General features: G+C 57.1%; 1 protein-coding gene across 3 annotated transcripts in view; it reads left to right on the top strand.

Annotated features, from left to right (window-relative positions):
* The first annotated feature begins 1,038 nt into the window (after positions 1-1,038).
* Positions 1,039-26,578, top strand: part of SEMA6C (semaphorin 6C) — a 94,840-nt gene continuing 69,300 nt past the window's right edge. For 2 of the 3 annotated variants that reach the window (XM_024107035.3, XM_008170345.4), the window contains exon 1: positions 1,051-1,205. The gene's annotated coding sequence lies outside the window, so the exon portion shown is untranslated. Of the gene's footprint in view, positions 1,206-26,578 lie in introns of all 3 variants that reach the window. The other variant, XM_024107036.3, reaches the window with a different exon arrangement.

Genomic DNA, 26,578 nt, shown 5'->3' with positions numbered 1-26,578 from the left:
ACATGTGTTAGCTGGTGTGTATTAACTCACGTTAGCTGATATATATTAGCCAACACATGTTAAATACTAACCCCACTGAAGTCAATGGCAAACCTCACCTGTACTCATTGGAGCCAGGCTTTTAGCCCTAGTGCAGAGAAGACAAGCTGTAGCTTTAACAAGTTAGCTGCTCGTGCTACCCTGTAGGCCCCCCTCTAGGGTGGCTCCAAGGGGCTTAACCCTTGTTAAAATACACACTGCCCTGTCCACACTCAGGTTTTACCATGGGTCCATACACCCCGTTTCCTAGGGAAGACAAGGCCCTGGGATAAAAGCTTTTCCAAACCCGTGTCACTAGCCTAGCGTACTCGGGGAGAGTGCATTTCACACATGTTCGCACACAGGTGTTGAGCCCGGTCCAGCCTGGGCCACTGCTGAGCGGCTCCAGGAGTCCTGGCCGCTCGGCACCGCCGGGGGCCAATCCCTTCACAGAACCGCTGGCGGGAACGGGGCGATCTTGCCCGCAAACCCGAGGGGAAGGGGGTTCGCTTCCCTCGGGCCCCCAGCCTGGACGGGCGGCTCGACGGCTCCGACGCCAAGTCTGGGGGGAAATTTCCACCTTTGGCTCGCCCTCGGGAGAAGAGGAAATTCTGAAATGGTGGAACATGGCTGGGGAGCGGAAAGGTGGCGCCTCTGCCAGTTTCCCCATGGCCAGGGAGAACTTTTCACAGGGCTTAACCCAAGGCCGACAGCCCCTGGCCGCCTTTCGACCCCTCCTGTCCCCTCTTTCCTCTCCTCCGGTCTTCTCCTCCCCCTCCTGATCCCTTCTCCTCCCTCTCCCTCGGGGCAACGGGCACCACCTGGGGGACGGGCCTACAGCCTGGGCTCGCTCCCCTTGGCTCGCCTCCGCCCGGCCCCCTTCCCTTTCCCTGCCGGCTGCCGGGAAGCGGCGCAGGCTGCGGGCGGCTGCCAGGGCCGGGAGCAGGGGGAGGACTCTGGGCTGGGCCGGGGGAGGGGAGAGGCAGGAGATTGGCGCCGGCTGCTGGGGGAGGGCCGGCTGGGCGTTGAGCTGCGAGCCCTTGGCATGCAGGGCTTTGTTATCCCCCCGCCTCGGCCGTCGGGGCGCAGGGCCGGATTATAACTCGGCTGCGGGGCGCCAGCTCCCCCCACCCCCGGGGATCGGGCCCCTGACGGGGCGGCCTCAGCCGGCGCTGCAGGGATCGGAGGTAAGACCGGCGGCGGGGGGGTGGTGGCGGCTGCTTCCCTGCCAGGGACGGGAGTCGGGGGCTGGGGTCGTGCACGGAGCTGTCTATGCCCGGGGCTGAGCGGAGCCTGCCCTGGCCGGGGGGGGGGCGGGTTTGTCCGGAGTTAGCGATGTGACTTGCTCCGTGGCGTGAAACTTCTCCCAAAGGCGCGGGGGGGGGGGGGTGTCGATCCGAGCCGGGCGGGGGGTTCAGCCTGGATGTGTGTTTGTGTGTCTCTGTTCTGCAAAGGGGGGGGGGTGCGCGCATTGACACTGCAAACGGAAACCCCTGTTTGTGTTGGGAGGGTTGTGGGGGGGGGCGAGGACACTGGAGGGGGGAGTTATTGCATGGCGGGGTGGGGGGGTTGCTTGGCAAGCGACTTGCGACGCGCATCCTGTGTCCAAGAAGTCTTGTTTGGAAACCAGTGGGCTGCAGCCAAGGCTCGCCCAGCTGGGAGGCTGTCACCGAGCCGAGATCTGCGGGGCGAGGGGGAGACGGAGCACAGCAGCCTGCCCCCTGCTGGAGGTGTCGAGTTGGCTCCTCGCCTGCTCCTTGAGCCGGGAGGGTGCCGGAGCGCTGGCTGGGTCGGCAGGGGGTCTGGGGTGCACCCCTCTTTCCCCCCAGGGTGACTCCGAGCCTGCGGGTCCATGATCCCTGGGGTCCCCCGGGAGTTTGCCAGCCCGCCGGCTGGGCAAAGGGGCACGGCACTTTGCACCACCAAGGACTAACACCAGTGCTAGAGGGGATGTTTTAGGAGACATGTTATGGGGGACAGACCCCCCCCACACACACACTCCAACCGTTTGGAGGTACCCCACTTCGCCCAGAGGTGTCCCCCGCAAATCCCTTCCCGACAGAAATACAGACAACCCTCGTGAATTGTGGTGACTGCACGTTTCCCCACGTTTCCTGCACCATCACCCCCTCCCCCCCACAACCCATCACAAGCGGTGGCGAGCAGCGTGTGCAGAAGTCCGGCTCGCAGGCAGGGAAGCTGGCTGGAAAGTTTGCAATTTATTCATTATTTTTATTCCCCTGGTGTTGCCGTTCAACACTGTAACATGGAGGCGAAAATAGCCTCTAGGGCTGGCACCTCTGCACCAGTATGGGGCGGAGGGGCGAGGGGAATTCAATCCCCCCCCTGTTAATCCCCAAGTTTATTTTAATCCCTTGCCCTGCTCGGACCCATGCCCGCTTTGCTAGCGAGGCTGCTGCAGTGCACAGAGCAATGTGGGTTCCCCCCCCAAAAACTAGGGATATGGCACCCCAGGGATTGCAGGGTCGCTGCTCCTGGAATGGGGAGAGCTGAGTGAAATCCATTCGAGGTCTGATGGCTGTTTTGGAAACCTTGGAAGGCAAAATGCTGCCTGGGGGGCTGAAATTCCTTTAGTGCCCTGTTATCATTGGTCTCAATCGGGGAGGGGAACGGGGGGGGAGGGGGGCGATGGTATTTTGGGGGATCCTGAAATCAAAGGTGGAACTGACTCTTTCCCTCCCCCTAAATTCCAGGATTATGGATTGCAACCCTATGGCACAATAAAACTCCTCTCTCCACAGCGCTCAGATTTAATTTCAGATCCTCTGAATGGTGTGTGTGGAAATCCGTCCTGGAAAAACAAACACAGCCTCTTCTGTTTCTTTTAACCCTTTCCGACCGTCCTTCCCCTCCCGTCAGCTGCCACGCTAGTGTTGGCAGTCGGGCGATGTTGAGGATGACACCTGTGACATTGCTGGTGAGGCCTGGAAAGGAGACGGCTCTTTGTACGAAGGGCCCTGCTGGTTGTGTCAGAGGCGAGGGCTGGAATAGTTCCTCGCTCGTTTCCTTAATAACTCAGCGGCGGCAGGTTGCAATGTCAGATTCGGAAGCTGTTCTCTGAGGATCATGCCATGCCTGGCACACTGAGGGGGGCGGCACTGGCACAATGGAGCGAGATTTCTTAAGACTGCGTTTGTACAGCGCCTTGCGCGTCCAGCCTCGGTTACTCCTGTTTAAGAGGAATGGGTGCTAACCAAGAAGGAAAGCGAAAGCTCCCATCGTGGGGCTGCTTCCGATGGCGCGGTCGAACTGAATCAGGCTCCTTGAGCTCCTGAGCCCCGGGTGTCACACCCTCTTCTCCAGTCCCTCATGCTACGCCCAGGTTTGGGCCGTGAAGTGTAAATAAAAGCATTGTGTAGGTTTCACTGTGATGCATGAGGCTGTAATTGTTGTTTGCTATCTGGATTATGGTAGCATGTAAGAGCCCGCAGACATGGACCAGGACTCCAATGTGCCAGGAGCTGTACGTTTTTATTGCTATTAGGTGTATTATGGTATCATTTAGGAGCCCCAGACAGGGACCAGATCCCCCTTGTCCCAGAGACTGTACAGACATTTGCTCGGCAGCTGGAAAGGTGTGAAAAAAGTTCACGAATTCCGAGTTCCATGGTTTTTAGAATGAGCAGCTCCTCGAGAATTTCATTCTTCCAATCGGGGCGGAGCTGCAACAGCTTGTGATTCAGAGGTGACCAACTGCACACCTCGAATGGCAAGAGGGAACCCGTCTGAGAGCAAGGCTGGCGGCCAAAACCAATTTGTCCAAAGCAATTTGCTGACAAAGAGCAGCCCGGGACAGGTCGCGAGCCCAAAGAGGGCAGAAATTCCTGGCTAGAGCTCTGCGGGGGTGGGCATTCCCCTTTGCGAAGGCGTGAGAGGCTGAAAGGGGCTTTTGTTCCAAATCCGGACGCAACCCAAATGCTTCAGAATTCTCCAGGAAGGAAAATTCCGAAAACCAGATTCCTTTTGGGTGGATGGAAACGTTCCATTTCGATGGCTGGCGTTGTTGATTCCGAACGGCGGAGTAGAATACAACATTTAAAAAAAATTGGCAACAACATGGCGTTTCAAAACAAAAACATTCGGTCCCCAAAATGGTAAAACCGGCCGTTTCAGCATTGTCAGAATTCTGCCCCCCTCCGTTTTTGATCGGAAGCAAAATTCCCGTGAAATTGACTTGATTTCGTGAAGTGTTTCAATTTTGATGGAACTCTGTCTTCTGTCCCGTCTGAGCTTCCCTGACCAGCTCTAGTCATAACCAAACTGGGAGGCAGCATAGCCTTGTGGGTAAGATGCTAGTCTGGGCCTCAGGATGCCTGGGTTCTCAGCCTGGTTTTACCACCAGCCTGCTGGATGATTTTAGAAAAGTTGCTTCCCCTTTCCGTGCCTCAGTTTCTCCTCCCGCTCTTTGTCTCTTCTGACTGTGAGCTTTTTGGGGGCAGGGACTGTCTCTGCCCCTGTGTCTGTGCAGCACCTGACACAATGGGGCCCTAATTTCAGTTTGGGCCTCTAAGCACTGCTCTCTTACATGTAATTGTCCATATTATTCCTAATGGAAAGTTAGAGTGAGTCTGAGGCGTTTTGCACCATGTCAGTAGGAAGCAGGTTATGCTGTGACTGTGAATCATATTACACGGTTCCCATATCCGATTAGCCTGTGGAGGTATGAAATGTATTCTAGCAGACACCAGAGAGAGAAGCTTTATGTCTTGTTATGAACTGGTGGAGAGACTGTCCTCCGCTGGATGGATTGGGAATGGCTCGACTGCGTGTCATGGGCCCTGTACTGCTCACGGCAGAGCTGCTATGGGAGCTTAGCTTGAGAGTAAGGACCCTCCAGATCTTGATCTGTAGGGAGCCCGAGGAACGGCTAAGGGGGTGAAGTGTGGGGAGGGGGAAGTCGCTCCTTTCTGTGGCAAAGCTCTGAGGCTGCGGTGACTTTGTGCAGTTAACACTGGTGGTGGGGCATAAGGGGCTGGGAAATCATGGCGTCCAGGCCGCACGTGTGTATGTATGTAACCCCTCCCCATCCAGGCAGGAAAGAGTGGGGCGGAGATCTGCCTCCTTTGCCCCACAGATTCCACCCTCTACCCTGCCCCCTGCTCGGACGCAGACGCATCCCAGCACAGACCTGCCGTGGGGCTGCGGATCCCAGGCCAGCGTGACGACTAATTCCTGCTGTACTCGAGGCACCAAGCTGCCCCCCCTTCCCCTCCATTGCTGAAGAGCTGGGAGGTGCAGCATGTGCTGGTGAGGCATTGGAAGGACGAGGGCTGGCTGAGTCCTAGGGACGCAGTCCCGGATTCCGGCTCTTTCATTGTGTCTCTCTCTCTCTGCAGGGATCTCTCTCTTTCATTGGAAATTCAGGACGCGGAGCCGCTCCTGCCCCTCCCCCAACTTCCCTTTAATTATTATTAACAATAAAAGCTGGGAAGAAGCTCTGGAGGAGCAGGTGAGGCGCTGGGATGCTGAGGTTGCCCTTCCAGCCCCGATCGGAGCGCCGCCGCCTCCCCCAGCCCAGTGTATGGGGGCGGGGATTCTCCCCCCTCCGGCCCCCTAAGATCACAGCTCCTGGTCTATTGATGCCAGGGGTGGGGAGCCGGAAATATCCCCTCCCTGCCCCCCCCCCAAGCCTGTAAAGGGGTCACGCCCCGATGGGGAGGATTGGCTGAGAGACCCCCTGAGACTCACTCTGTCTTGCCAGCCCCGTCTCCCTGCCAGGGGGGCTGTTCAATCTCTTGATTGGCAATTAGCACTGTGGAAATCAGCTGTCATTAGACTAGAGCAAGCTGGTTTCACAGCCCTGCCCCCCCATCTCTGAAGTTGGGGTGACTGCCGGATTGGCAGCCCTGGAGACTCCCACCCCACCAATCAGGGACAGCCCAGGAGGCATCTGTCTCCCACCCTCTTTGCCCTGCCCTGAAGGGACCCACTCTCTAGAGGGGAATCAGGCTCTGTGACCCATTCTGCCCTGGGCCTTTCACCAAGGAGACCAGTGAATGCCAGGCAGGGTGGCATCAGTTGCCATCCGCCTGGCCACGCTGCTCACTGGGCCCGGGACTGAGACCCAGCAAACTCGTTTCACGCAAACGGGTGCAGAACAGCGCCCTCTCTTGGAGGCTGAAGGAGGCTGCATCTCCCACGCTCAGTCCAGCCAGTTCTCCCTGACCTCTGGGGCTGAATCTCTCTGCAGCGTTTGGGGCCTGCACCCTGGCAGGATGGGGTGACCAGGGCCGGCTCCAGCATTTCTGCCGCCCCAAGCCAATAAAAAAAAGCCGCGATCGCGATCGGCGGCGGCAATTGGGGGAAAAAAAAAAGCCGCGATCGGCGGCAGCAGTTCAGTGGCAGGTCCTTCGCTCCTAGAGGGAGTGAGGGACCTGCCGCCCCTCTCCCTTGGCCGCCCCAAGCACCTGCTTGTTAAGCTAGTGCCTGGAGCCGGCCCTGGGGGTGACACAACCATGTGTGGATGGACATGCCTGGCAACAACCGATTTCCCCGGCGCTCTGGCCCCGTGATTGCCTCAGAAACGGCAGCACGGACTTCCCCATCCAAGCCGCGCAGGGCACTGGTGCCATCTCCTTAGCCTGCATCCCAGAGCCCCTTGTACATCAGAACGCTCCCCGGCTTAGCATATAGGAGCCTTTGACATAAGCTCTGAGCCCTTCCTGCTCCAGCAAAGGGAATTCAGTTCTCCTGTGCGAATCCCCCGCCTCCACCCCTTTGTGGTTTCCATTAGAGACGGCGTTTTTCTTCACTTCCTGTCCCAAACGGGCAAGCGAGGAACCATCGGGACAGATCTGGGGGAGGAGAGGGGGAGGTGATGCAGTGTAGCAACTGAGGCACTGGACTCCTGGGTTCTGTTCCTGGTCTTGACCAGCCTGGTGACCTCAGGTAAGTCATTTCCCTTCTCCACGCCTCAGTTTCCCCACCTGTGAAAGGAACATAATGATACTTACCCGCCCATGTAAAGCATTTAAAGATGGATGGAAGGATGAAAAATGCCCCCTGAGAGCTGTTAGCACCGTGGGTGTTTTAAGAGTTAATCAGTGGCGGTGCTCCACCCCAGAAGTGGCTGCATATCAGTGAGAAAAGAACTGACTCCTGTGTATGTACCGTGAGCAATTTTATGAAACACTGCTCCTTGTACAGGTGGGGCCGTATGCTGCCCTGTCATTGTAGGGCCCTTGTGAGGCTGGGGCTGCGTGTGCTGGTTTGTTTTTGTAGGGTGTGCTTATTTTTGGGTGCGCCACAAGGGGCCTTTCCCTGGGGACAGGCTATCCCATGGCTGCAGGGTTTCTTGCAGCTTGTTTTGATGCAGCTGATTCTGGTCACTGGCTGTACTGGGCCAGATGGATCCAAATGTGATCCCACCTGGTAATTCTCTGTGTATGCTGGTTTGTTATGATAGGGTTGCTCATGGACCATCGGGGCCATGCATGCTGGTTTGTTACTGTAGGGTCTCTTATGAGAGCCGATTACCAGCATGCTAACAAGACAGCGAGGTGTGTTGGGACGCCACACAAACCCAGTTCCTCGCTGCCCTGCGGAGGTAGGGGTGTCTGTCTCTCCCCCCGCCCCCCGAGATAACTGCAGCTCCTAACCCAAGGAGACATGGGAGAGATCGACCCACTGTCCTGCCACGTTCACCAGGTGACAGAGTTTTGGTCAATGACCGGGCCTGGCCTTTACTCCCCCAGGGTGTCCATTGCGAGGTCAAATCCCATGCTGCGCTTGGAGCTCAAGGATGGAAAGAGCCGAGCAGAGATTTCCATTCACAAGAGACGCTCTCTCTTGTTCCTCTGGAAAAGTATGGGTTAGTTCCTCCGCTTGGGGCCCTGGCACAAGATCTATCGTCTATTTTTATTTCTAATATATATATATCATATATTTCCCTTTGGCTGTTAATTATAGCGAATGTGCCTCAGGCTGGAAACTGAGCACACTGAAACGATCGCTCCTCTCCGTCTTTTGTTTACGTGCTGGTTTGTTATCGTAGGGTGGCATGTGACTGCTGTGCCGCATGCTCGGGAATGTCAGCGTAGGGTGGCACCGGTAACGCTGGGACTCTCGGTGCTGGTTTGTTTCTGTAGGGTCGCCTGTGACGGCTTTGCATACACACCAGTTTTATAACTATTATGCTGTATTATGGTAGCATCTAGGAGCCCCAGTCATGGACCAGGACCCTATTGTGCTAGGCGCTGTACATTTGTATTGAAATTAGGTGTATTATGGTAGCTCCTAGGCACCCCAGTCTGGGACCAGGACCACAACCACACTGTGCTGGACACTCTCCTTTTTAATGCTATTAGGTGTATTATGGTAATGCCTAGGAGCTCCTGTCCTGGACCAAGATCCCAGTGTGCTAGACGCTGTACATTATTTATTAGGAGTATTATGGTAGCTCACAGGAGCCCCAGTTCTGCACCAGAACCTCGTGGCGCTAGGTGCTGTACACACACAGAACAAAGAGATGGTCCTTGCTCCAAAGAGCCTCCAATTGAGATCTGCACTGAGTCGCTGGAGCTCTCCGTAACAGTTGTTGGGTGACTCCGAGGCACCGGGCTGTGCCTCCTTCTTTACTGTTGCAGGGTCTCTCTAGTGGCTGGCTTTATTATTGTAGGGCCTCTTGCAAATGCTGGCTGGGGCAAATGAGAGTTATTGTTTGAGCCTGAGGCCGGAGGCGCTGGTTTGTTAGTGCAGGGTGGCGGGGGAATGCTAGCCTGCATGCACTGCTTTGCTGCGTCTTGTCTTGCAGCTGGTTGTTCATTATTGTAGGGTCTTCGGTGAGCTCGGGGCAAATCCTGTCACTGGGAGGTTTGCCTGAAGAAAGGCCCTTGGCGTTTGGCTGTTTTAGCATCTCCAGACCTGTGACGAGCGGTGGGGCAGCCGCTCTTTGCCATTACATCCCTGAGCTGGGGGCAGAGGAACGCAGGGCCCCTACGAATGCAGGGGGAAATGGAGCAACATTTGGGCTGTGTGGCTCTGGCGCCTCGCACCACGTGCAGTCACTGGCACCACTGCAACGTTAATGCCAAGCACTGCGCATGCCGCCTCGACACGGTAAGGTACCTGTGTGGGCCTGGGGCTATGGTGCCAGTTTGTTATTGTAGGGTCACTCGTGGAGCTACGATGCTGTTTTGTTATGTAGGGTTGCTTGTAGGCTCTGGGGCTATGAGGCCAGTTTGTTATTGTAGGGTCTCTCGTGGGCCATGGGGCTGTGTGTGCTGCTTTGTCGTGGTAGGGTCGCTATGCACCACACACTTGCTTTGCAGCGGTGTCGGGGCTGCACGTTATGCAGGGGGCAGCGTGACCCAACCCCACGGAACTATTGCCCGGCTGTACTCGGGCGCCACCTACAGGCTGGGATGTTATGACCAGCGCGATCCTGGCTTGCAAAAAATAAAGGAGCAGAATTGTCTTGGCACGTTTAAGCTTTTAGAAGAACAAAAGTTGCCTCTGATGGGCCGCCACCCCACTCTCTGTTGCTTGTCGAGTCGCTGCTTTGCTCGATTTCTGATATTTACAAGCCTTTAAAAACAACCCCCCATTAATATAAGTGAATTGATTATTTCCCCTGGCCCTGATTACTGGCTGCAGCGGCTGGAAGCTCTCTACTAATGCTGCCGCTTCGGCTTTAACAAACAGCGTATAAATAAAGCTCTCTAGTCCGGAGCCACCGGACTAGTTACGCTCCCCCCTTCCAGCCTTTGCAGGGTGACCTTTCGGGGAGATGGCAGAGTGCTCGATGCAATACAAATGTGCTCTCGGGCAGCGGCCTCTGCAGACGGGTAGGGGGCAACTTCACCCCATTGATTTCCCCCTCCCCCCTGGGGTTTGCACTGGGAGTGAATACAAATATTTCGCATTGTAATGGGGCTGGTTAATCCTAGTGCACGTTTATAGGGTAGGAACGGAACAGAGGAGCGGCCAGGGCGGTGGGAAGAAGGGGGTCATTATGAGGGACCTGAATGTGGCCATCTGGGGCAAATGGGTGTCTGGTAACTACCCCCCAATCAGGAACAATGGCAAAAAGAGACCAAGAAAGTGTGGAGGGAAGGGAGACAGATCCGTGTGTTTGGTCCTGACTCCCAGCCCCCATGCTCTACTCACTGGACCCTACTCTCCTCCCAGAGCCGGGGATTAGAACCCAGGAGTCCTGGCTCCTAATACCCCTTTCCCCTAGCCACTGGACCCTACTCTCCTCCCAGAGCTGGGGATTAGAACCCAGGAGTCCTGGCTCCCAGTACCTCCTTCCCCTAGCCACTGGACCCTACTCTCCTCCCAGAGCTGGGGGTTAGAACCCAGGAATCCTGGCTCCTAATACCCCTTTCCCCTAGCCACTGGACCCTACTCTCCTCCCAGAGCTGGGGGTTAGAACCCAGGAATCCTGGCTCCCAGCCCCTGCTCTGGGTGAGTCAGCACTTGAACCTGGGAGGTGGGTAGCCCAGGCCTGGTGCCGCCTTGCTCAGCTGCTGTCCTGCTCAGCTGTGCTCACTGGGTGGTGCTAACGGAGATCCTGAGTCCATATTCCAGGGGTGGGGCAGGAGCCCCCCCGGGCAGGTGCTGAGCGAGCAGGGGAGGGGCAGTGCCTGTGCAGAGGCAGGGATTTAGGGGAGCAGCCCAGGACCCCCCCCCTACAGCCCCACACGGGCAGCGAAAGACAGGAGTGAGGTGAACGCTGTGGGCAGAGTGACTTGGAGAGTGGGGTCTGCCCCATGCGTTCTGCTCCCCCACCCAGCCTGGTCTTTGAAATTATAGGTGTTCCCATTCCCCCACTGCCCTGCAGGGTCCCCGGAACGCCTGTGTGCCCCCATCTCCCCATGCACCCCACTCCCAGCCTGGCCCCGCAGTGTCCCCCTCTATCCCTGCGAGAGGGGAGGGGTCCCCTTCGCACCACAGAGGCCCAGGAGCTGAGCCTGGAGGCCCGTGTGTTACGAAGCCCAGCAAGCTCCTTGCAGCAGCAGCTGGTCCAGTTTCCTCTGGGGCTGGGAACTGTCGGTAGGAGACACTTCCTGTTTGGCTTGCCCCCAGGCTCTGGGATGTTCCCAGCACCCCGTCACCAGCAGGGGGCACTGGAACAGCCATTGGCTGCCCCCCCATCTCTGCTTTTTAACCCCCAGTGCGGCCTGCATGGGGGCTCAAGACTGTTGCATTAGTAACCCCGGAACCTGCATCGATGCATCTGGGGCTGCGGCGTCTCCTGCGGTTGTCTTTGTCCTCTCGCCAGCAGGAGGCGCTGTGAGCCCAGCTGTCTCTGACCCCTTCCCACAGCTAGAGGGGCGGTGCAGGGGGAAGCCCTGGCAGCGCCCGCTGGCAGTCTGCACTCCCTGCTCTGGGGTTGGCGTGGAGATGGATGGGGGGTGTGTGCTCGGCTTTCGGGGAGCCAGCCCCGAGCTGCGGGAAATGTAAATAAGCAAATGTGCATTTAAATATTTGTCCTGGGTGAGCAGCTTGGGTGTGATGTGGGGGCCAGGATTCCGGGGGGGTGGGGACTGAGAACCCATTCCCAGCCCCCATGGCAGGGTTGCTTGGCTATTTTGATAGGACACACCCGTGCTTTCCCCTTTCCCCACCCAAACCTTCTCCTGAGATCAGTGGGAGATGGGTCATCAAAACTCCTTTTGTTGCCAGCTCTGGGAGGGGAGTGGGGTCTAAGGGTTAGAGCTGGTGGGGAACGGGAGGCAATCAAGACTCCTGGACCCTGTTCCTATGTATGGAAAGAGTTGTGGTCCAGTGGCTAGAGAAGGGGACCATAACAAACGTGCAAGTGTGCGACCCTACAGTAAACAAACTGGCATGCACACACCCTCAAATAACAAGGACCTGCTGCCTTTACAATAACAACCTGGCACCTGCTTCGCTTCTGTAACCCGCTTGCATGGGCATAACCCTGCAAATAGCAGACTGGCCTGTATGTAGCCCTACCATAACAACCGGTGTGTGTGTGTGACCCTACAATAACAAAACATTCTGTGTGCAGTGGGGGACGTGTGTGACCCTATCATAACAACCTGTTGTGTGCACAGCTGGGTATGTGGGCAACCCTCCAATAACATGCGGGCAGGGGACTGGACTCGATGACCTCTCGAGGTCCCTTCCAGTCCTATAATCTATGAATCTATGAAAACAAACCGCTGTGAGTGCGCAACCTACCATAACAATGGCGGACATGCGTGACTCTACAATAACAAGCCACTGTGTGCGCAATCCTACTATGATAACTGGATGAGTGTGCAACCCTAGACTAACAAAGTGCTGTGTGTGTACACAACTCTACCATAACAAGGGGGGGGAGGGGAATGTGTGTGACTGTACAATAACAAATCACTGTGCACAACCCTACCATAACAGCTGGGTATGTGTGCAACCCTCCCATAACAAACCGCAGTGTGTGCACGCAACCCTACCACAACAATGGGGTACATGTGCAAGCCTAACGTAACAAGCCAGTGTGCGTGACGAAAATAACAGCTTCCAGTTCCCAGCTTCCCTGTGCAAAGCCAGGGGTGGGGGCGGGGGTGGGGGCGGGGGTGGGGAATGAATGATTGTAACACTCCGATCACGCCAGGGACGGGATGTTTGTGTTAAGAGTCATGGGAAGAGCTGGGCTGACGGCAGGAGAAGGGGGAAATCTTTCCCAATCTCACGCTTTCCCAGCCCCGTCGCGTCCCCTCCCCCCCCCCGGGAAATGGCCAACGGAACGTGCTGCCAGGGGTGGCTTTCACTGGTGGGAACTGAGCCATTGTGGGAGCGTCCGGGCTGCGTCCACAATCCATCCCATCGCGGAGTGTGGCGAGAGGGCGCCCGGCTTCAGAAACCAGGGCCAGAGGGAGCAATGCTACTTCACACCAGCCAGGGATCCGGCCCCTTTGCAGGACTTTGCCTCGTGGAATCGCTTACGCCCGTGCAAAATGCTGCCCAAGCAGAACAGACGTGGGTCACGCTCACTGGGGGGGATCGTCCTGGAGGTGCCGGGGGCACCAGCACAGATCAGGCCCTGAAGCTCCAGGGGGATTGGACACCGGGGCAATCAGATCCTGGGGCACGCTGCAGGATCAGCCCCTTTATGTCGAAACGTTCCCGATTAATATTAAGCCCTGAAAGATATAGGTGCAATAAAACCTAGCGCGGGTATCCGGTTGGAGCCTCTCGGTGGGTTACAGAAGATGTATTTAGTGGAGGACGCCGGGCGACACTTTGAATGAGAAAACCAATCATTATTCCACACAAGAGCGAGGAGGTCAGCAAACAGGCGTGAGGTTCCCGCTCCCACAATACTGCCACTGTGCTCGCGTCCCACTGACACTAACAATTATTCTTACACCCGCCGAGGAGACAGTGTGTCGCTGGGCGCTCAGTCCGCTGACAACAGAGTGAAGGACACCTGGTAACCTAATGGCCCCTGGGCATGTTAATTGGCGCTCCTCTATTTTAACAAAACTACTCCTGTGACAAGCCATCATCCCACTAATTAACATCAAACTGCCCCGTACCCTGTTCCCATTTCTGCTTCTGCCACCCTCCTGATTGGTGCTTTACAGGACACGTTATTTGAAGTAGCATCTGCAGCTTTGTAGCCGTGCGGGGCCAAGGGGGTCAGAGAGACACGGTGCAGGAGGGAATATATTGTAATGGACCAACTTCTGTTGGTGAGAGAGATGGAGCTTTCGAGCTTCTCCAGAGTTGAGGGATAGCTCAGTGGCTTGAGCATTGGCCTGCTAAACCCACGGTTGTGAGTTCAATCCTTGAGGGGGCCACTTAGGGATCTGGGGCAAAAATCTGTCTGGGGATTGGTCCTGCTTTGAGCAGGGGTTTGGACTAGATGACCTCCTGAGGTCCCTTCCAACCCTGGTATTCTATGATTCCCCCTTCAGGGCTGGGAAATGCCCTGAGGGTCACAGCTAAATACAAGGTGGGACACATGGTGTTTCAAGGGGCCATTTGAGGTAAAGTGGCCCCTTAACACCCCTCCAGTCAGAGGGGGAAAAGAAATGGGGGAGGAAAGCAGCTGGGTGGGGTTGTTAGTGGGTCACAGACCAGGGTGATAGAAGCTCCCTAAAAGGGTGTGTTTGTGTGTGCGGGCACTGATGCCCAAACTGGGGCCCTGATGCCTGTGCTGCCCCTTCCCCCAGAGTCCTCACCCCTTCCCCCCAAGCCCTCGCCCCCCTGCTGCCCCTTCCCCTGAGGCCCCACTCCTGCCCCGTTGCTTCCTCCTGATGCCCCTGCCTCTTCCCACCGCCCCCGCTCGCTCCCCTCCATCCCTCCCCCCACTGCTTGCCCTTACGGCTGGTAAAAAGTGATGGGCCATGGCCCCCTGGCGCCCCGATCACAGACTGTTGTAATAAACCGTAAGTCCAGCGTCTCTGTTCAGTCCATGATTTTTAGCACCTAGCAAAGCTCTGAATTTAAGCTCCCAGGCTCATCTTTTGAAGGGGTCGTGCTGGTTTCCTTTGAGGACGAGGACTGAGAGGTCAGACACAGAGCGATCGCTCTGTGAAAAGTGCTCATCCACAGGGTGTTTCTGTCTTTGATCGTTGATTGTCTAGTGTCACCCCCATAGTGGTTATTGGGGCATTCAGGGCGCTGGTTGAGGTGCACCACATGTTGTGCTAGGCCTGCGTAGGACCCATGGATCTTGACAGGTGTGTTGTGGGAGGTGTTGATCATCATAGCAGTGGAGCTGTGTCTGCAGGTTTTGCATCTGTTGTTCTGGCAGGGTCTGGTGCCACTTTGGGTTGGTGGGTCCTCGCCTGTGGGGAACTTGCTTCTGATGATGAGCTTGGGAGGTTGTCTGAAGGCCAGAAGAGGGGGTTCAGGAAAGATTTTTTTTTTTTAGGATGGGGTCCCTGTCGAGTTGGGTTGTAGTGGTTGACAACTAGGGGTGTGTGGTCGGAGGGGGTTTTATATCTGTATAGAAGCAGGTTCTCTCGGGGTATTTGGATGGTCCCGTTCCATGGTGCGATCTACTTCCCTGGTGCCGGGTCCTTGTTTGGAGAAGGTGGTTTTGAGTGTGTTAAGGCGTGTATCCCGGACTTTCTCCTTGGAGCATATTCTGTGGTATCTGAGGGCCTCGCTGTAGAGAACATATTTCTTGCTGTGTTTTGGGTGGTTACGGGATCTATGAAGGTAGGTGTGGGGATCCCTGGGTTTCTTGTATGTAGGTGACTGTATGGTTCTGTGGCAACCTTAAGTGGAAGGAAGGAGGCGGCACAGGCCAGATGGCTTGTGCAGCTCACGGTGGCGTGGTGTGCAGGGGTGTTGGGGTAGAGGCGGAGCATGGGATGGGGCCTGGGGAAGGGGTGGAGCAGGGGCGAGGCCTTGGGGGCAGAGGCAGGACGGGGTGGGGTCTCAGAGGTCCAGTTGCCAGCCATTCGAAAAGTGGTCAACCTATCCACTGCTGAAGCTGATTGTGGTGTCCAGGAAGTGGATGCTGGTGTGGATGGGTGGTGGTTGTTGAAGTTGTGGTATATATCATGGAAAATATCATCCATGTGTCTCAGGTGTATCACTGGTTTCATGGTACATTTGTCCAGAAATACGTGTTCGCTACTTACACTAAACCATCTGTTCCACCTTGTATTTCGCTGGGACGCTCTGAGCACGTTTCCAGCCCTGGAGAAGAGCCTGTGTAGCTTGAAAGCTTGTCTCTCTCACCAACAGAAATTGGTCCAATAAAAAATATTCCTTCCCCCAGCTCGTCCATCTGCACCAGTCTCCTTCCCATACTATCAGTATAGATAGCGCTTTAATAAAACATTCACAGTTCTTAAAAACACTCGTTAAAAGCCCTGCAGAGACCAGTTATAACCAAAACAGAGCCACAGTTTACCCTCGGGCCTTGTCCTTGTCTGAAGCGCATTTTTAACTTTCTCACACTACTGACCACAATTTCCCACACTGCTCGAGTTAGGCTAATTTCTACTCAACCCTAGGCTACACCCGAGGCACCTGGGGAGCTTGGGTGCCTGCGGGGGGTTCCGGAGGAGTCGGGGTGATCGAACCGAAGGGCACTAATTTGGATGGCGGTTGCCTAGTGTTTCCCTACGGTCGGACACTCTGGTCGTTGTCCCCCGTCCAGCCCCGGGCAGGGCTGTGGTGGTTCACTGTGGGCCCTGTCTCTGTGGCTATGGCTACACCACAACAAAAAACCTCCGAGCCTGGGTCTATTGACTCAGGCTCGCAGAGGAGACGTTTGGGCTCAGGCTGGAGCCCAGGCTCCGAGACCCCGCAAAGGGGGAGGTTCTCATAGCCCAGGGTCTCGTAACCCTGAGACGGGCACCGCAGGTTTGTTACTGCAGTGTCGACATACTCAGTGCGATCAGACCCTGCTGTGAAAGCCACGCCGTTGGCGTTGGCTGCCCTTTGGGCTGCGTGTGGGGCCCGAGCGAGCGGGCCAGGCTGACGACGGGCACAGTGGAGTCGTGCCAGCATGGCCTTGAGCACTGCGTCCCGTCCTGCGGGTATCGGCTGGGCTTGGCTTATCTGGCACCTTGCGAGCCGGGGGCAGCGAAACAGCCACGGCGGGCAGGGTTGGCTGCGTTTACAGAGGGGAAAGGACTTGTTCCTGGTCACACAGGAAATCATAGAGAGGAGAACCCAGGAGTCCTGATGGGCAGGTTCATCTGCTTTAACCACTAGACCCCACTCCTCCCCTGGAGCTGGAACTAGAACCCAGGAGTCCTGACTCCCAGTCCCCCCCTGCTCTAACCACTAGACCCCACTCCTTTCCCAGAGCTGGGGGTAGAACCCAGAAGTCCTGCTTGCAACACTAGAGAGGACAAGGGGTGGCGAAAGGGCAATTGTAACAAACCTGGTACTTGGTTTTGCCAAGGGCTGGGGCACAGGGACGGATGGATCGAGGAGCCGGATGGGGGAGGAGGGAAGGTCTCTCCCTCCCCCCCACCCTCCCGGATCCTGCATGGAGGAGACTCAGAGTCTGGACCCTGAGGCTCCAGCGCCCCTGCTGACCCTCGCTTGTCCCCACAGAGGATGGCCCTGCCGCTCTGCTCTGCTGGTGTTTCCTGCTTTGCACTGGGGTGAGTGGCCGGGGCGGGGGGAGGGGAGGAGGGACTCAGGCTTTGTCTGTGGCTGATGGGAGATGGCAGGGAGGGGGGTCCCAGCCATGGTGGTGATGGTGCCCTGACATGCTCCTCTGCTCCGAGGCCCTGGGCCTGCGCGGTCACTGCCACTTGATGCTTTGGGGCAGTGCCCAGACAAAGGGCTTGTGGCCAGATCTGGGGCCTTTTCCAGCATCTGCTGCTGTCTCTAATTGTGGCCTTGAAGGAGTCGCTCAATCTCTCTGGGCCCCACCTGTGGGACAAGGGCACTTCCTGTGTCTGTAGAGACCGGGAGCTCTTCAGGGTGGGGACTGGCTCTCACTGTCTCCAGGCAGCGCCCGGCATGTCGGGGCCCTGATCTCGGTCACTCTGTGTCCATGCAGCACCTGGCACGTCGGGGCCCCAATCTCTGTCACTCTGTGTCCATGCAGCACCTGGCACGTCGGGGCCCTGATCTCGGTCACTCTGGGTCCATGCAGCACCTGGCACGTCGGGGCCCCAATCTCGGTCACTCTGTGTCCATGCAGCACCTGGCACGTCGGGGCCCCAATCTCGGTCACTCTGTGTCCATGCAGCACCTGGCACGTCGGGGCCCTGATCTCGGTCACTCTGGGTCCATGCAGCACCTGGCACGTTGGGGCCCTGATCTCAGTTACTCTGTGTCCGTGCAGCACCTGGCACGTTGGGGCCCTGATCTCAGTTACTCTGTGTCTGGGCAGCACCTGGCACGTCGGGGCCCCGATCTCGGTCACTCTGTGTCCGTGCAGCACCTGGCACGTTGGGGCCCCGATCTCGGTTAGAACCTCTAATCCTGATAAGAATTCTAACGGTGGTGGTTGTGCCCCATTTCTAGCTGGGAGAGATGGGGAGTGCTGGGGGCGGGGGGGATTAAGAGCGATTGATTTGTGCCCCCTCCTTTGTGGGCACTCGGCCGACGGGCTGGGGAGACCAGTGCTTTGGCACCGTGAGCGGCCCGGCCCGAGCCCATTGTTTATGGCCATGGTGTCATTAGTTTTGGCTCTGTCTCCTGCCAGCGATTACCTCGTGCTAACTGCTCACTTTAATTAGGCTGGAGAGCAGCTGCCAGGTGCCCCCGTGCCTTCAATCCAGTGACTGTGCGAACAGAAGAGCTGCCTGAAATCCCCCCCCCCCCGACGCCAGCCTCCCTGGGGGCTAGGCAGGGGCAGTGGAGTGTGGGGAGGGGCATTTGCCCTTGTAACAAACCACAGGCTCCAAGCAGGCAGCAGCCGGCTCACAAGAGTTGCAGAGCCCCAGGCCGGAGCTGTGGGGGCGTCAGGGGTCTGCTACTCGCCCCCGAGCGGGCAGGCAGGCCGTCCCCTGCTCCGTCCACTCTGCTACTCGCCCCCGAGCGGGCAGGCAGGCCGTCTGCTCCGTCCACCCCTCTGCTCCTCTCCCTGGGGTGAAGGGTTATGGGGACAGGTTGAGGCAATGGGTCGGAGGAGCCCCGGCGCTGCTAGAATCAGGATGTCTCGCGGGGTTACTTGCTGCCTGATATTGTCACAGACACTCTCAGGTCCCTCCCTTCCCTCATCAGAGCCGGGGCAGAGGCTGAGCAGGGGAGCTGATGGTACCTGACAGCCGCTGGGATGATTCCCTCCAGAAACTGGGTTGAAATCCCAGAAACTCATCCCACTTGCTGGGCGTGACTGGGTTCTAGGTGCAAAGGGCTAATTTCCTAGCCTGATCCAGCGTTGGTTGGCCTTCATCTTCCAGTGTGCCCTAAAAGGTTGTGCAGCATTGCTGGGTGGTTGCTAAACCACTGACGCACTCCACCCCAGAGGTGGCTGCATTTCAGCCCTGGGCAAGCCATCCCTATGCACTCTTACCAGGCAGCTCTTAATGTGCTGCTGTGCCCCACCCCAGAGATCGCAACCTTTCAGCACTGGATAAGCAATCCCATTGCAGCAGTGCTGTGCAGCTGTTAACCACCTGCTGTGCTGCACCCCAGAGGGGCTGCGCTTCTGTGGCAGGGGAGGTGATCCTTATAAGTTAGCATTCTGGGCTCCGTCAGGATGAAGAGAGCAGTCTATAAACTGCTCACCGCTTGGCCGCTAGAATTGCCTTCTCGAATACTGTGTCAATCTATCTAGCGCCTGCGCATCACCGCTGCTGCCTGGTGGCTGGAATCAGAGCTGCTCAACTGTGTGTCATAAGCCCTGGACTGCTAACAGCCTGTGGAGGATTCTCCTTTGGCTCAGGTGACAGGAGGAGCTGAAATCTAGCCCCGTGGGTCGGATAGTGGTGAAGCTCTGGGTTTGTTCTAGCAGCTGCTCCCCTCTGCCCCATTAGCTCTGCTGCAGCCTTCCCTTGCTCCACCTGCTGTGGCGTAATGCCCTCGGGGAAGACTTTCAAAGGGGGAGAGGATCCCCCCCCCCCCCCCCGTTAAACCAGGCTGTGCTGGAATAAAGCGCCTGTTGCTCCAAGAGCAGTTCCCGGCCGGCTCTTAGGCTGGGCCGGGAGGCTCAGGCACAGAGATGGCTGCCTGGCAGCGCATGGGGGTGATTATGGCTGGCTTAGTCACCCCTAACAAGGGCCATGAAAGAATGACTCTGTATGAGAGTGCCAGGCCCACTACCCTGCCTCCTCCTCCCGGCCCATTTCACACAAGCCTGCTCCCGCTCCTGCTCCAAGGGAGGTCACTAGCCAAACTGTCACCGGCAGCTGTCTGTGTCCATCCATATAGTGTGTGAGCGCCTCGCTGCACGTCCTGACTTACAGCCTGCCCCCCTCCACTCTGGTTCTAATCACCACCCCACTCTCCTCCCAGGGATAGAACCCAGGAGTCCTGACTCCCAGCCACGCCCCTGGCTCTAACCACTGCACCCCACTCCCTTCCCAGCACCGGGAAACAGAACCCAGGAGTCCTGACTCCCAGTCACGCCCCCCCCAGCTCTAACCACTGCACCCCACTCCCTTCCCAGCACTGGGAAACAGAACCCAGGAGTCCTGACTCCCAGTCACGCCCCCCCCAGCTCTAACCACTGCACCCCACTCCCTTCCCAGCACTGGGAAACAGAACCCAGGAGTCCTGACTCCCAGTCACGCCCCCCCAGCTCTAACCACTGCACCCCACTCCCTTCCCAGCACTGGGAAACAGAACCCAGGAGTCCTGACTCCCAGTCACGCCCCCCCCAGCTCTAACCACTGCACCCCACTCCCTTCCAGCACTGGGAAACAGAACCCAGGAGTCCTGACTCCCAGCCACGCCCCCCGGCTCTAACCACTGCAGCCCACTCCCTTCCAGCACTGGGAAACAGAACCCAAGAGTTCTGAATCCCAGCCACGCCCCCCCAGCTCTAACCACTGCACCCCACTCCCTTCCAGCACTGGGAAACAGAACCCAAGAGTCCTGACTCCCAGCTATCTGCCCTAACCACTAGACCTCGCTCTTTGCCAGAGCTGGGGAACAGAATCCCAACTCCCAGTCCTGATCTCCGCCCACTGATCCGGCCTGCCTTCCCCCAGCTGAGCCAGCTCCGATTTCCCCCTCCCCGGGGGACTGCATTAGGAACATCTTAGCGGCTGCCCCAGCTCACCTTTCGAACAAGTGGAGGGAGCAGGGAGCCGCCCCCGGGGTGAGGCAGGCGGCTCAGTTGATTTGAGAACCGAGGCCGTTCAGTGGGGTTTGATTTCCCTCCCGGGACGGAGCGCACGGGGCTGGGTTTCCGGGCGGCTGGCTGCACCGGTGTGGGGCAGGGGGTGGCTGGCGCTGCAGCGGAACAGCAGGTGCGCCGCATTTAATAATTAAGATGTTCAATGAAATCTATCGCCTGCAAAATGCAATCGACGGACACAGCAGAATGCAAACAGCCCCACGGGGACGCTGGGCACTGCTCCCGTTAACCCTTTCCAGGGAAGTTCTAGAGCGCGGACCCACAGGGCTGGTCCATGGGAGTGACCCCTTTAGTGGGCTGGGCCCCCAGGACCCTCAGTTCCACAGGGGCAGGCCCGGGGCTTTCAAGACGCTGAGCCTGGCCCGTTGGGCACCAGCGATCCCGGTCTCTCTCCACGGCTCCCTGCAGTGAATCCAGCCCAGGCAGACCCCGGCAGGGTGCAGTGCTCTCGGTGGGTACCTGCAGCCAGAGCAGGCAGCCTTCTCCCAGCAGAGGAGAGTTTATTAGTCGCCTGGCTACAGAATCTGAAAGTCCTTAGGCCAGCAAACAGGCAAAGGTGAAGCCATGGTCCATGCTGACTAAGCCAATGCGATCAGCCTGCCAAACGGTCTCAGACTCCATTTAACTTCGCCACCTGGCACCTTGCTCCCTTTGTTCTCGAGCGGGGCCCTCGGCTCAGCTTCCCTGGGGAAAATCGCCTTCCTCTGGGCTGCTGTTTGCTTGTGGGCATGTTCTGAGCATTGGCCCTTTTCGGATTCTCTATTGGCCCCCTTTGGTCTGCCCCGGACAGAGAGGCTATTCCGCCCATCCCCTGTCTCCAGCTCTGCTCCAAGAGCACTGTTAACCCCTTTGCACCCGCTGAGTAGCAATGCAAAAAGTGGGGGAAACTGAGGCACGCAGGGGCTTCAGAACAATATTCTGGAAAATCCCCACTTTGCCCTGATAACCCATGAGACACGCGTGCGTCCGCAGGGCCAAATCGGCGAGGCTCCCCCTAAAATAGCACTGTGCGTAGACAAGGCCTTTGGCATCATCCCCAGGTGGTGATAATATTAGGTGTATTATGGTAGCGCCGAGATGACCCAGCTGAGATTGCGCAGGGCGCTGTACGGACACAGAGTGGGAGGCGGTCCCTGGCCCAAAGGGTGTAGGCCTAGATGCCTATGGGAGTCAGGCACCTGAATACCTTTGAGGATCTGGGCCTCACAGGCTAAATAGACAAGGAGTGAGCGGGGAAACTGAGGCACGGTGCGAGAAAGGGCTTACCCAAGGTCAGTAGGAAGAGAGCCCAATTGTGCTGTCTCCCAAGCCACTAGGCAACACTGCCTCCTTGGCCTGCAAGGATTTTATTTCCCCGGCGCGGTTTAACCCTCGAAAGCCTGTGGTAGTTAGCAATGAGGAAACCCACTTGCCACCCGGCCCGTGGAGAAGCAGCCTTGTCCCAGGTGCTAGCAGAATCGCAGGCGACGGGGTTAAATTGCCGAAGTCGGAGTGACTCAGAGCCCCGATGAAATCAAATTCCCACCCAGCAACCCATTAATCTCCGTCACCCGCGGTTCATCTGCATTGGCTGCCGTGCCCAGAGGCAACAAATTAGAAGCTATTTATCAGTAAGCGGGCGAACGGATTAATCAATATGGCATTTACGGCCCCGCTAGCTGCAGCAAGAAGAACCCAAGTGGTAACGGAATTGTTCCCAGTTCCCTTCAGTGGGTGCTCAGCGGCTGGGGGATGCCAACGGAGTCGGGCTTTAGAGTCAGGCTCCGGGATCTGCAGGAAGGGGGGCATTGGAGGAGGTGGTTGTTTAAAGCCCCAATGTGGCAGTTGGGGGCACTGCTGCCGCCTGGTGGGTGAGCCCTGAACAGCAATGCTGGATGAGCCGCCAGCTAAGGCACTGGGCATTAGGGCACCTGGGTTCTAGGCCTGGCTTGGGCAGATCAAGACCCCTCTTTCTGCCTCAGTTTCCCCTCCCATCCTTAGCCCGTCTCGTCTGTCTAGATTGTTAGCTCTTAAGGGCAGGGGGTGTCCCTCACTGTGCGTCTAGGCAGTGCCCGGTGCAAGAAGGTCCTGATCTCAGGACCATAAGACCAAGACCAAGAACAACCCTCCCCTGCTGGCAGCCACGTGGGGTAATTCTAGCTAGCGAGCTACTCCTTAGGGTGTTATCCTGCTGCCCACCACTGTGGTGTCTCGGCACCTTCCACGTAAAATCAGGAGCAATAGCAAAGCCCCTAATGGACTTGATGGAGTCTCTGGCGCTTCTCCCTTTCTGGGGCCAGAACTCTGCTTAGGGTAGGTTTTCGGGGGGTGGGAAGGGATTGGTAGGGTTGGGAGTAAAAGGAGCGTTTGTCCTGCAACGCCTCCTAAAACTGGTCAGACTCTGGATCCGCCTGGTCTCCTCGGGGAGTTCGATCTAGATCTGGGGGTGCTGTGTCCCCCGCGTCCCGGCTCTGGGGTCTGCCTTGTCCCGGAGCCGCTCAGCTGTCGCGGGCGTGTGTAGATGGATATTCACTCCCTGACGTTGCTGAGCTGTTTGCTGCTGGGAGAATTAGGAGCAGGGCCTCAAATGGGGAGGGATAGCTCAGTGGTTTGAGCATTGGCCTGCTAAACCCACGGTTGTGAGTTCAATCCTTGAGGGGGCCATTTAGGGATCGGGGGCAAAAAAAATCTGTCTGGGGATTGGTCCTGCTTTGAGCAGGGGGTTGGAATAGATGACCTCCTGAGATCCCTTCCAACCCTGATATTCTGTGAACGGGCGAGGGATGCTGAGTGGGACTGGAGCATGGGCTGTGTGTGGTGGCCTGAGCCACAGAGGAGGTGGGCAGCTGTGTGCCGTACCAGGCTCTGCACAGTCATGGATTTAGGGGGACCCAGCCGGGAGGTGCCAGAGGCCCAGGGCACCAGGGCCGGGAGGAAAGGTGAGCGGGAGGCGAAAGGAATAGCTGCGGGATGGGGGCATGTTACCCAGGGTTTTAGGAACCCACAGGAGGGGCTACTTCACTGTTTCACTCCAGGCAGTGTCAGGAAATCAATCGATGGGAACACAGCAATTCCGTCTGATAAAAGATTCATGCGAGTAAGCTGCAGTTTATTAGATTTAAGCACGCACAGGCAGAAGCAATCGGTTTACCTTAAATCCGGAACGGTGGTGGGTAATTAACAGCGGGTACGCAGTGGCCAGTTGCTCACCCACCGGGGAAAAACGGTGTTAGGAAAAACGTTTCTCGAGACGGCTTCAGAGGACGGCTTTGAAGTCCACTATATTAGCTAGGTTTTTTATCACTATTTTTTATAAAACACACAGGTTACAATAACCCCTAGAAAATTATTATGTTTTAAAATGTGTAATAATTTTTTAATATTGAAGGTGCCCAGACTTAAGGTTTTTTATTTACTTAATTTTTTTCTGGTTTGATTTGTTCACTTGTTTCCCCGCTTTTTCCATTCTAATTAGCGGAAACTGCCAACTCGTTTTGACCTTGCCTCTAAAAGCCTGCTTTCCAATTAACCCTCTACTATGTGGCGTTTTATTTGATTCATTTGTGATGGCTGAATGCACACAATATGGTTGCAATTAGCTTGATTATATTCTCGGGTACACCCCCCCCCTTAAATTCGGGGTAACAGGGAGTGCCCGCTGTTAGGATCCAGACTGGTCCTGCCCTGGAGAGCGTCAGAGAATTTCAGTCTTCAGCCCCTCCCCGCCCCCGAAAACGGTGTTAAATTCACAAAACTCACCCCCAAATATGAGAATGATTGGGGGTGTCTGTGTGTGGGGAGGGGTCTTAGTCCTGACTCCAAATCCCCTGCTCTAACCACTATACTCCAGTCCCTTCCCAGAGCTGGGAAATAGAACCCAGGAGTCCTGACTCCCAGCCCCCTGGCTCTAACCACCAGACCCCACTCCCCTCCTTGAGCTAGGTATGAAATCCAGGTGTCCTGACTGCCAGCCCGGTGCTGCGCCCACTGACCATTCCTGTCTCTCGCAGCTCTGCCCGTTTTGATTCCCCCTCCCCCGCTAAACTCCCAGGCTTCAGCCAGGATTTTCACAAGAGCGTTGCACGTTGGATGCACGCTGCTCTGCATACACGGTAGTGCACACACACACACAAATGCATACGTGCACGTCCACACACACGTGTGAATGCACACGCACAGTTGTGCACGCCCCTTCTGAAGATCTGGCTCCCGCTGGGGGCTCTGCACGCTTGGCCCCCACGTCCCGAGCTCTCCTGGGAGTCAGGCCCATTTCTGTCCCCCGCTAGTTACAGCCGAGAGGAGGTTGGAAAGCTCGGGCTCACCTGTGGCTTCTGCTCTTCGTCTGCGCGGCTCTGGGCTGGGGTGGGCGCGGAGCCAGCGCAGTCGGCTCTGCTTTTGGCTGGAGCCAGCCCGGGGCTGCCTAGAGCTGGTCACTGCCCCTCTGGGGGGATGCTTGAATTCCTCAAAAAGGAGAGGGAAAGCAGCTGGTCAGTTTCAAGAGGGGTTCAGGGGGGATCAGGGCTCCAGCCAGTTAGGCCCAGGGAAGGGGACTGCCCCAGGGACACCCCCCTGTGCATCCCTCCGGTGGGGTGCATCCTCCCACCTGGGAAACCCCTCTGTCATTACACAGCTCAGCCCCACGGAGCATGGCCCGGATTCCCAGCAGGTGTAATTGGGCCTCGCTCCATTGGAGCCAATGGGGTCCGATCCCCCGTGGTGTAAATCAGTGACGTCAATGGAGCTACACTAGCTTGCGCCAGCTAACGATCTGGCTCTGCGCCGTGCCCGTTAAATCAATGGGGCTACATGTGCTTAAAGCGCCTGGGAGTGTCTCTGAGCTCGGGGCCCAGAGACCCGGCGGGGTCCCATCTCCGTGGGGATTCTGGGCATTACTGGAATACAAATAACGAATGCAGGGGGCCCGATGCACCGTGGCCCGGCCGCCAGGCAGTTGCCTGCACCAGTGCAAAGTGGGGGGGTGGGGGAGGACTCTCTTTGCCCTGATGCAAACAACTGGCTGACCACTGGGCGACTGGCTGACTACTGGGCGACAGAGCATTGGACCCGCTGAGCCGAGTTCAGGGGACAGGATTCGGGGTGGAGGGGCAGTTCATGAGCATGCAGGTAAACATGCACCTCAGAGCTCGCACGTAGAGATGGGTGCTCAGTGTGTGTGCGTGCGAGGGCGTACACCACGGGAATCAGTGCAGCTCAGCGCCTCTGGTCAGGCTTTGACGAGCATAGTGCCGGTGAGGTCTGGGCCACGGTGCAGGCCACAGGCCGGCATCGTTCCGTGCCCGAGGCAAGCCATAACTTACCCGGTTGTTTACTCTCCCCGCGCCAACGGTAGTTAGCTGTGATACATTGTGGGCTCTTTAATAATTAAGAAGAAAGTTGGCAGCCCTTAAAATGGCTCCCTGCCTACGCTGGAATTCACACCGGGGCTGTTACTTTGTCTCCTTCGAAGACATGACTTCATTCTCCTCAGCGATGGCTTCCCAGTGCCACCTGCCACCCACGCCCTCATGTGCACACGCGTCCCTGCACAAAGACACAAACAGAGAGACGTGCATGCACAAACACCTGCACGCACAAACATGCACACGCATATCTGTGCATGCATGCGTGCATGCGTCCATATGCACACTCATGTACATACCTGCACACACATGCAAGCATCCACATGCACGCTCATGCACATACCTGCACACATGTGCAGGCATCCATATGCACACTCATGCACATACCTGCACACACGCGTAGGCATCCACATGCACGCTCATGCACACACATGCACGCTTGTGCACATACATGCACCTGAGCGCACGCATGTGCATGCACACGATGTACATGCACAGCCATGCATGTGCA

The sequence above is a fragment of the Chrysemys picta genome, chromosome 20 (assembly GCF_011386835.1).
Source record: "Chrysemys picta bellii isolate R12L10 chromosome 20, ASM1138683v2, whole genome shotgun sequence".
Classification (NCBI taxonomy): Eukaryota; Metazoa; Chordata; order Testudines; family Emydidae; genus Chrysemys; species Chrysemys picta.
The sequence above is the reverse complement of the archived record's forward strand: the minus strand, read 5'-3'. Positions and strand labels throughout refer to the sequence as shown.